We start from the raw sequence: 11,271 nt of genomic DNA on the forward strand, positions 1-11,271 counted from the left end.
GGAGTCAAATTGGAATTTTCATGATCTGGGGGCAAAATGGTCATTTCGCCACCTGAGGTTGAGATGTGAGAGTTAGATGAAATTTTTGACTAAGATTGATCATTTGGGGTATAATTTGAGTTTGAGAAGTGAAGAATTTTAATTTCGGTGTTTTTCGAGGATAGGGGTAAAATGGTCATTTTGCCACCCCAAGGGCAAAATGGTAATTTTACACACCCAACACTTGTCATGCTGATAGAATTCATCCATTGACTTTTTATGTTATGGATAAGTGAGGTAATATATGTGATGGAGATAAAAAGTTTAAAATTTTAAAGTTTTAAAAATGGACCAATAATAAAATGACACTTGTCAAGCTTAGAATATTTTATTATTTCCTTTAAAAATTAGCCTATAAACGTCTCACTTCTCTCCAAATATTCGGCCAAGCAAGGAAAAGAGGGAAACAAAGAAAGAACAAGTGGAGAATTTCAAGAGAAAAAGCGTGGAAAATCAAGGAAAACAAGTGAAAAAGGTAAGATTTTTCAATTTAAACTTGAAATCTATTTTCCTTAAGCATTTCTCCTTATTTTCCATGGCTAAATTTCATGTTTTCATGGTGAATTCATGGCTAGCCGAATGGGTATGGAGAGAGAATGATGTTGGATTGATTTGATTTCAAGTTACGTTAGTGTTTTTAGTTAGTTTACCATGTCTAGAAGCAAAACAATAAGAAAAGAATTCATTTTCCCCATTGCCCATCAATGGCCGAACCTACCTTGTATTGAGTGAGGATGAATTTGATTTTTATTTTAAGAGAATTGGTTAGAAAATGATGAATTATGGTGTGGAAAAGTAGTAGGAAAAATTACGGTGTTAATGCACCATTATTGACCGAAAACTCTAAGAAGAAAAGTGAAGATGGTTTTGCCAAATTTTAGGTTATTTGACTTATGTTTGTTGAATTAAGGTATTGGAAAAGAAATGGAGCAATTTGGAGCTAAATTGGACGCATTGGCCAATTAATAGGGTGATAAGACGAATTAGGCCAATACCGAGTTTAGATGGTTACCCGTGCATTTTACATTCCATATCATGCATTAGTAGTCTAAATTACTTTAATTTCGATTTAGTACCAATGTAGTAAGTTTCTCGATTTTGTACTATGTTAAGGTGGTGAGTCCTCTGATAAAGGCGAGGAAATTGCATCCGAGGACCAGTAGTCAGAGTACTTCGAAAATCCGCACTCTAGACATTGTGACTAAACTTACTGTCATTTTAATTATCTAGGGTGGCTTTTAGATGATTTTATGAATTCTATGGAAAAATGGATTTAAAAAGGTAAATTTTCATGTTTTATGAATAAATGTGTTTCAATTAAATTAATTTATAAATTGTTTTGAAATTAATGATGGTTTTGAAAAATAAAGTACACGGAGACTGCTATTTGTTGCAATTTGATTGTTTAAATTGATTGGCTTATGATAAATCGGGCATGATTGGTTGGTTGGCAATTGTATTGAAATACGGATTGTTTGTTTGCCTTGAAAGGCTGTGTATTACAATAATTACCATATCATGTTATTGAATTTTATTGATTGGTGGGATAATTATTAGCTTACTGTAGTAGGCGGGTTCCGAGGACCAACCTATGAGAGGGGCATGGTAACCCTGTTTATATGTGCTCAGCTCGGTTGTAGAGGCGTGTAGGGCAGCTGTTGAGGTGATATTTGAGTTCACTTCGCGCCGAACCACCACGTGATGGTGAACTCAGCGAACGCCAAGGAATGACTGTGATGTCCAACGAAAAATGTGTTTTATGCGAAATGTGAATTTTTAACAACCTTGGCTATCTTGGTAGGATGCCTTGGCCAAGGTGTCCCCGAGGATAGATTTATGGCACAAGCCTAGTTTTTATGAGATTCATAAGCCTCGTTACGTATTTTGAATGAAATGTGTTCTAATGCTATGACCCAGTTTACGATGATTTATTTTATTATCTTCATGTACTCAACTTTAGATGTTTATGATGATGTCTGTTTACTCGCTAGGATTTTATAATCTCACCACCCTCCTTTCCACCCATTTCAAGCTCAGTATAGGTTGTAGATAGTTGATATCGTCGAAGGCTACAGTTGGCTTTTCTTCCTCAAAAATTGTAGGTTTGCAGCCTTCGTTCATTTTTGTCATTTGGGGGTCCACATGTTACTGTAAATTAAATTTCATGCTCTAGTTATCTGTACTACTGTATCTAGGAATTTATTTTGCTTTTACGTTGTAAAAAATATATATGCAGTGTTCTAAAAATATTATTTTATAAGAAAATAGAATATTTTGTTTATCATTTTTATTTTATTCTAACAGTCATAATTTCACTTTAAACGAATGTTTTAGACATCTAAATTTATTTTTGATTTTGAAATATGTGTTCTGCATTTATATACTACATTATTAGCTAGTATCGAAATTTTCAAGAAAAATGACCAAAATACCCCTGTGAGACGAAAATTATTTTTTTATTGTTTTAAGTTTTAAATAGTTTAAAATCTTTTAGAACATGATATTTGGCAACGATTACTCACAGGGGAAAATGAGGAACTAATATTAAAGCCTTGCGGGGTTTCGATTGGCATTTCGGGTAATGAGTGTCTATCGGGACACCACGGTGGTTGTCAAGGGCTCGAGTGGAGTACCGGGTCGTGACAATTCGATTAATATCAGAGCTTTTGGTTTTAAAGATCAGAGTTTTTAGTTTTAAAGTTGTTTTAGAATTTATAGTGTGAGTGTGGCCCCGGGTTAAGTTAGGTTAGGTTGAATAGAATGCATGCATCTGCATATAGAGCCTGAGGTTGCCTAAACTTGCTTGTTTCCCCTTATAGATTATCATGCCTCATCGACGCAAACACCCACCTCTCACTTGATCAACAGGGAGGGAAAGAGGTCGTTCCCAACGTCGTCAGCTAGATACAGTAGAGGAGGAATCAGTTGCGTCTACCATTCGGGCAGCACCTACTGCTAAGCAGGCCGAGACTCCTCCACATCTTCAACATCCTCTGCCACCTACGGGCATTCCTGCCATGCCTCCTGAGGTAGCACAGACATTGACAGTTTTCTTTATCGCAATGGCTGATCAAGCTCAGACTGGTCAAGCTCCATCTATAGTGCCTCTAACTACTCCTTCAGTTTCGCCAGTACAAGATGTATGTATTTCTAAGAAGCTGAAGGAGGCTAGACAACTGGGTTGCGTTTCTTTTACGGGTGAGTTGGACGTGACCGTAGCCAAAGATTGGATTAATCAAGTTTCAGAGACACTCTTAGATATGAGGTTGGATGATGACGACCTTCGAGGTTTAGCAGATTTGCTATGACTAGTTCTAGGAAAAGTTTCGAAGGTCTTGATAGATGTAAAAATTACAAAAAAAGTCATTTTGGCTTGTGTAAAGGGCCAGCAAGATGTTTTCAATGTAGACAGATAGATCACATTAGGAGTGACTGTTCATAGTTGGGACGAGGTATAGCAGCTGCACCATCTCCACCAGCTCGTACGAATATGCAGAGGAGAGATCTTTCTAGGTTACCACCGAGGCAAGGCATAGCTATACAGTCTGGTGTAGGGAGTAACACCCTGCCATATCCACCTTCGAGACCACAGACTCGTACTTCAACAAAAGTTTTCGCTGTGACGGAAGATGAGGCGCGAGTCCAACCTAGAGCAGTGACAGGTACTATGTCTTTATTTGATAAATATGCTTATGTTTTAATAGATTTTGGCTCAGATAGGTCATATGTGAGTATGACATTTGCATCAATTACTGATAGAAACCTATCACCATTAGAGGAAGAAATTGTAGTTCACACCCCTTTAGGAGAGAAGCTAGTTAGAAATAGTTGTTATAGAGATTGTGGGGTAATGGTTGGTGAGGAAAAATTTAGGGGTTACTTGATTCCTCTAGAGATCAAATGATTTCGATTTGATATTGGGTATGGATTGGCTAACTGCACATCGGGCGAATGTGGATTGTTTCTAAAAAGAACTTGTATTTCGAAATTCGGAAGGAGCAAAGATTGTATTTGCAGGGGAACGTCGAGTATTACCTTCTTGTGTAATCTCAGCCATCAAAGCTTTGAAAATGGTGCAGAAAGAGTATCCGACTTATTTGGCACACGTGATCGATACTTCAAAAGGGGAACCTAAATTAGAGGATGTCCCAATAATAAGTGAGTTTCCTAGCGTATTTCCTGATGAGTTACTAGGACTACCTCCTGATCGAAAGCTCGATTTCCCTATTGATCTACTCTTGGGTACTGCACTTATTTCCATTCCTCCGTATCGAATGGCTCCGATTGAGTTGAAAGAATTGAAAGTCTAGTTGTAAGATTTGGTGGATAAGGGTTTCATTCGCCTTAGCATTTCTCCTTGGGGAGCACCAGTTCTATTTGTAAAGAAGAAGGATGGCACTCTTCTGTTATGTATTGACTACCGTCAGTTGAATCGAGTGACCATCAAGAATTAATATCCTCTACCACGGATCGATGATCTTTTTGATCAATTACGAGGTGCTATAGTGTTTTCTAAGATTGATTTGAGGTCTGGGTATTATCAGTTGAAGATTAAAGAGCAGGATGTACTCAAGACTGCTTTTAGGACGCGTTATGGGCATTATGAGTTTTTGGTGATGCCGTTTGGTTTGACTAATGCCCCGATAGCTTTTATGGATCTTATGAATAGGGTGTTCCATCCATATTGGATAAGTTTGTGATAGTATTCATAGATGACATCCTGGTTTATTCGAAGAATGATGATGGGCATGCTGCCCATTTGCGCATTGTGTTGCAAACTTTGCGCGAGAGACAACTCTATGCCAAGTTCTCTAAATGTGAGTTCTGGTTGAAGGAAGTGGTTTTCTTGGGAAATGTAGTATCTGGGGTTGGAATTTATGTCGATCCCAAGAAGATTGAAGTAATCTTGCAATGGGAGCAATTGAAAACGGTAACAGAGATTAGTAGTTTTCTTAGCTTAGCCGGTTATTATCGGAGGTTTGTTCAAGGATTCTCATTGATAGTTGCTTCTTTGACTCGTTTGACTCGTAAAGGAGTTAAGTTTGAGTGGGATGATGTCTATGAGAGTCGATTTCAGGAGCTGAAGAACCGATTGACCTTCGTTCCCATTTTAACACTTCTTGCTAGTGGAAAAGAATTTGTGCTATATAGTGATGCCTCTAAGTTGGGATTAGGGTGCGTATTGATGCAAGATGAAAAAGTAATAGCATATGCTTCCCGACAGTTGAAGAACCCTGAGACAAATTACCCTACCCATGATTTGGAGTTAGCAGCAGTAGTCTTTGCATTGAAGATTTGGAGGCGTTACTTATATGGTGAGCGTTGTCAGATTTTTACTGACCATAAGAGTTTGAAATACTTGCTCACCTAGAAAGAGCTTAACTTGAGACAAAGACGATGGTTGGAGTTGATTAAGGATTACGATTTGGTGATTGATTATCATTTGGGGAAGGTAAATGTTGTAGCGGATGCTTTAAGTCGTAAATCCTTATCTTCATTAGCAGTACTTCAGAGTTCTTATTTTCCAATATTACTTGAGATGAAATCTCTAGGGATCCAGTTGAATAATTGTGAGGATGGAACCCTACTTGCTAGGTTTGTTATGAGACCTTCATTGTAGAATTAGATCAAAGAATTGCAAAAATTTGATGATTGGTTGAAGCAGGAAGTTCAAAAGCTGCAAGAAGGAAAAACTAGTGAGTTTAGAGTCAATGATGATGGTAATTTGATTTTTAGAGACCGAGTTTGTATCCCTAAGGATAAGTAGTTGAGACAAGCGATTTTAGAATAAGCTTTCGCCTATGCTTTACATCCCAGAAGCACCAAAATGTATCGGACTATCAAGGAAAGTTACTGTTGGTCGAGTATGAAACGAGACATAGTAGAGTTTGTAGCGAAATGTCTCACATGCCAATAGATCAAGGCAGAGCATCAGAAACCATCAGGTACCCTTCAGCCTTTACCTATTCTAGAATGGAAGTGGGAACATGTGACTATGGACTTTGTATTGGGTTTACTGCAGACATAGAGTGGGAAGGATGCTATTTGGTTGATTGTGGATAGATTGACTAAGTCCGCCCATTTCTTGGCTATCCATAGCACGTATTCTATTGAGAGACTGGCTAGACTTTATATAGATAAGGTTGTAAGCTTACATGGAGTTCCAGTTTCTATTGTGTTAGATCAAGACCCTCGGTTTACTTCTTGATTTTGGTCGAAATTCAAGGAAGCTCTCGAAACTAATTTGAGATTTAGCACTACCTTTCATCCGCAGACTGATGGTCAATCTGAAAGGACTATTCAGACTCTAAAAGATATGCTACGAGCTTGTGTCATTGACTTTATTGGGAGTTGGGACAATCACTTGCCATTGGTGGAGTTTGCGTATAATAACAGCTTTCATTCTAGTATTGGGATGGCACCATACGAGGCTCTGTATGGAAGGAAGTGTCGAACCCCACTCTGTTGGGATGAAGGGGATGAGAGGAAATTGTTTAATGTGGAATTGATTGATCTGACAAATGACAAGATCAAGGTTATCCGAGAGCGATTAAAGATAGCTCAAGATAGGTAGAAGAGTTATTTTGATAGACGGAGGAAAGATTTAGAATTTGAAGTTGACGATAAAGTTTTTCTTAAGGTTCTCCTTGAAAAGGTAATAATTTGAAAATTTTGAAGTATTAAATCTTATTTGATTATACTATTATGATAAATTGTGGTATTTTATTGGGTAATAAAAGGTGTGATTCGATTCGCGAAGTGGGGAAAGCTCAATTCGAGATATATTGGACCCTTTTGTATCATTAAAAGGATTGGGCCAGTGGCTTACAGACTTGAATTAGCCCCGGAGTTAGATCGGATTCATAATGTCTTCCACGTCTCGAAGTGCAACCTATACGCATTCTAGATCGAAAAGATCGAGTGTTGAGGAACAAGAGCATTTCAACAGTTAAAGTGCTGTGGAAGAATGCTCGAATGGAGGAGATGACGTGGGAAGTCGAGGGTCAGATGAGAAACCAATACCCACATCTTTTCTTCGAATCCGGTAAGTGAAATTTTGAGGTCAAAATTTTATTTTAAGGGGGGTAGTGCTATCAAGCCTAACTCTATAAAATACTTGCCATGTCAATCATGTGATTGACAATATGCTTGCATACTAGGAAAGACCCAAAAAATCGTAAAAAGTCGGTACTGTACTTAATAGTACAACTAAGTTGAATTAAGTCTCGAACTAGATCAAATGAAGATTTTAAGGTGAAATTTAAAATTTTAAATTTCTAGAATAACTTAAAATGGTGATTCGGAGTTCGAGGACCGATTTGGAGTCAAATTAGAATTTTCATGATCCGGGGGTAAAATGGTCATTTCGCATGACACATGGACCAATTAGAGAGATTGCTTAATGGCTAAGTATGACACATGGACCAACAGAATGATGACATGTGCCAAAATCTCATCCAGTCATTATTTTCCTTATAAATTAGCACAAAATCAGCCCATTTCTCTTCATTACGGCCAGCCATAGCTAGAACAAAGGGAAACAAAGAAAGAACAAACCCTAGGTGGAGAATTTCAAGAGAAAAAGTGTGGAAAATCAAGTAAAACAAGTGAAAAAGGTAGGATTTTTCAATTTAAACTTGAAATCTATTTTCCTTAAGCATTTCTCCTTATTTTCCATGGTTAAATTTCATGTTTTCATGGTGAATTTATGGCTAGCTGAATGGGTATGGAGAGAGAATAATGTTGGATTGATTTGATTTCAAGTTATGTTAGTGTTTTTAGTTAGTTTACCATGTCTAGAAGCAAAACAACAAGAAAAGAATTCATTTTCCCCATCACCCATCAATGGCCGAACCTACCTTGTATTGAGTGAGGATGAATTTGATTTGTATTTTAAGAGAATTGGTTAGAAAATGATGAATTATGGTATGAAAAAGTAGTAGGAAAAATTACGGTGTTAATACACCATTATTGACCTAAAATTCTAAGAAGAAAAGTGAAGATGGTTTTGCCAAATTTTAGGTTATTTGACTTGTGTTTGTTGAATTAAGGTATTGGAAAAGAAATGGAGCAATTTAGAGCTAAATTGGACGCATTGGCCAATTAATAAGGTGATAAGACGAATTAGGCCAATACCGAGTTTATATGGTTACCCGTGCATTTTTTATTCCATATCATGCATTAGTAGTCTAAATTAGTTTAATTTTGATTTAGTACCAATGTAATAAGTTTCTCGATTTTGTACTATGTTAAGGTGGTGAGTCCTCCGATAAAGGCAAGAAAATTGCATTCGAGGACCAGTAGTTAGAGTACTTCGAAAATCCGCACTCTAGACATTGTGAGTAAACTTACTGTCATTTTAATTATCTAAGGTGGCTTTTTGATGATTTCATGAATTCTATTGAAATATGGATTTAAAAAGGTAAATTTTCATGTTTTATGAGTAAATATGTTTCAATGAAATTAATTTATAAATTGTTTTGAAATTACTAATGATTTTGAAAAATAGAGTACACGGAGACTACTAATTGTTGCAATTTGATTGTTTAAATTGATTGGCTTATGATAAATCGGGCATGATTGGCTGGTTGGCAATTGTATTGAAATACGGATTGTTTGTTTACCTTGAAAGGCTGTGAATTACAATAATTGCCATATCATGTTCTTGAATTTTATTGATTGGTGGGATAATTATTAGCTTACTGCAATAGGCGGGTTCCAAGGACCAACGTATGAGAGGGGCATGGTAACCCCGTTTATATGTGCTCAGCTCGATTGTAGAGGCGCGTAGGGTAGCTCTTGAGGTGATATTTGAGTTCACTTCACGTCGAACCACCACGTGATGGTGAACTCAGCCAACGCCTAGGAACGGCTGTGATGCCCAACGAAAAATGTGTTTTATACGAAATGTGAATTTTTAATAGCCTTGGCGGTCTCGATAGGATGCCTCGGCCAAGGTGTCCCCGAGGATGGATTTATGGCACAAGCCTAGTTTTTATGAGATTCATAAACCTCATTACGTATTTTGAATGAAATGTGTTCTAATGCTGTGACCCAGTTTACGATGATTTGTTTTATCATCTCCATGTACTCAACTCTAGATGTTTATGATGATGTCTGTTTACTCACTGGGATTTTTTAATCTCACCACCCTCCTTTCCACCCATTTCAGGCTCAGTATAGGCTGTAGATAGCTGATATCGTCAAAGGCTACAGTTGGCTTTACTTCCTCAAAAACTGTAGGTTTGCAGCCTTCGTTCATTTTTGTCATTTAGGGATCCACATGTCACTGTAAATTAAATTTCATACTCTAGTTATCTGTACTACTGTATGTAGGAATTTATTTTGCTTTTACGTTGTAAAAATTATATATGCATTGTACTAAAAATATTATTTTATAAGAAAATAGAATATTTTGTTTAACATTTTTATTTTATTCTAACAGTCATAATTTCACTTAAAACGAATGTTTTAGACATCTAAATTTATTTTTGATTTTGAAATATGTGTTCTGCATTTATATACTACATTATTAGCTGGTATCGAAATTTTCAAAAAAAATGACCAAAATACCCTTATGAGAAAACAATTATTTTTTTATTGTTTTAAGTTGGAAATAGTTTAAAATATTTTAAAACGTGATATTTGGCAACGATTTCTCATAGGGGAAAATGAGGAACTGATATTAAAGCCTTGCGGGGTTCCGGTTAACATTCTGGGTAATGAGTGTCTATTTGGACACCGCGGTGGTTGTCATGGGCTCGAGGGTAGTACCGGGTCATGACAATATACATAATGAGGAATATGGACATTTGAATGTGCATGTATATGTATGTGTGGAGTTAATGATGTACCTAATTAAAATGAAGAATGGTTTTAGTGGTTTGAGATTTGAACTCAATATATTTGATGAGTTGTATAGATAATGTAATGATCAAGAATCTTATTAGAAGTCGATTTATGGGGACCTAAGGAATTTTGGGGAAATAGTTAAGGAAATGTAATCTATAGTGCGATTAAGCCATATGAGATGGATTAATAAGATTAAGAAGATTGAAATTTCCTAAATGTAAAGTAAACATGAAGTATATGGAAATAATTGAAGCCATTAATCTTCCCTAACGTTGAGGATATGTACAGGAATGAGTATGGCATGTTAATGATGCCGTAAACTACACAATAGTGTATGAGGATAGGATGAATGAATGAAAGTTGAGAAATTTGATATGGAATGAAGTAATAAAATAGTGATTGGTATACCTAAATAAGTATAAAATGCGATCGAAATTGGTATGATTGAGATGGAGTTATGGTTTAAGTTTAATGATAGTAATGAAGCATGCTTGGTGTCTCGATATCAGAGATCATAATTGTGAAGGTTACTGTTGATTTGATTTTAAAAAAATAATAATAGACATAAGCGAAGTACTCGAGTTGAATTGGAGGTAAATGAGGTGAACAAATTAAAATTCCTTATAAAGGGGAGGACATAAGAAGTTGAGGATTAGATGAGAAAACAATACCCCCGTCTTTTCTTTGAGTTCAGTAAATGAAATTTTGAGGTCAAAATTTTATTTTAAAGGGGGTAATACTGTTAAGCCTAACTCTACAATATGTTTATTATGCCATTCTTACATAAGAATGCATGTTTGCTTACTTGGATACCTCGAAAATCGTTAAAGGACAGTATTGTACCAAATGGTACAATTAAGTTGAATTAAGCCTCGAACTAGTCCAAATAGAGATTCTAAGATGAAATTGAGAATTTTAAAACCCTAGAATGACTTAAAATGGTGATTCGGAGTTCGAGTACCGATTTGTCAAATTGGAATTTTCATGACCCAAGGGCAAAATGGTCATTTTGCCACGTAATGTAAAACCTGACTCTATAAACACATGTCATGACATACATGCACTGAGTAGCATGTTATTATGCTAGCAAAGTCTTAAGAATAGACGAAACTCGGTATTATACCTAACGGTACACTTGAGTTGATTTAACCTCGAACTAGTTCAAATTGGAATCGTAGGATGAAATTTAATATTTTACAGTCCAGGAATGACTAAAAATTATTGTTCGGAGTTCAAGGTTCATTTGGGAAAAAATTGAAAATTTTGATGTTTAGGGGCAAAATCATCATTTTGCCACCTAAGATAATAATTTGATCATGAAGTGAAATTTTTGACCAAGATTAACTATTTGGAGTATAATTTAATGATAGGAAGTGAAAA

Source organism: Theobroma cacao, chromosome 1 (genome assembly GCF_000208745.1).
Source record: "Theobroma cacao cultivar B97-61/B2 chromosome 1, Criollo_cocoa_genome_V2, whole genome shotgun sequence".
Taxonomy (NCBI): domain Eukaryota; kingdom Viridiplantae; phylum Streptophyta; class Magnoliopsida; order Malvales; family Malvaceae; genus Theobroma; species Theobroma cacao.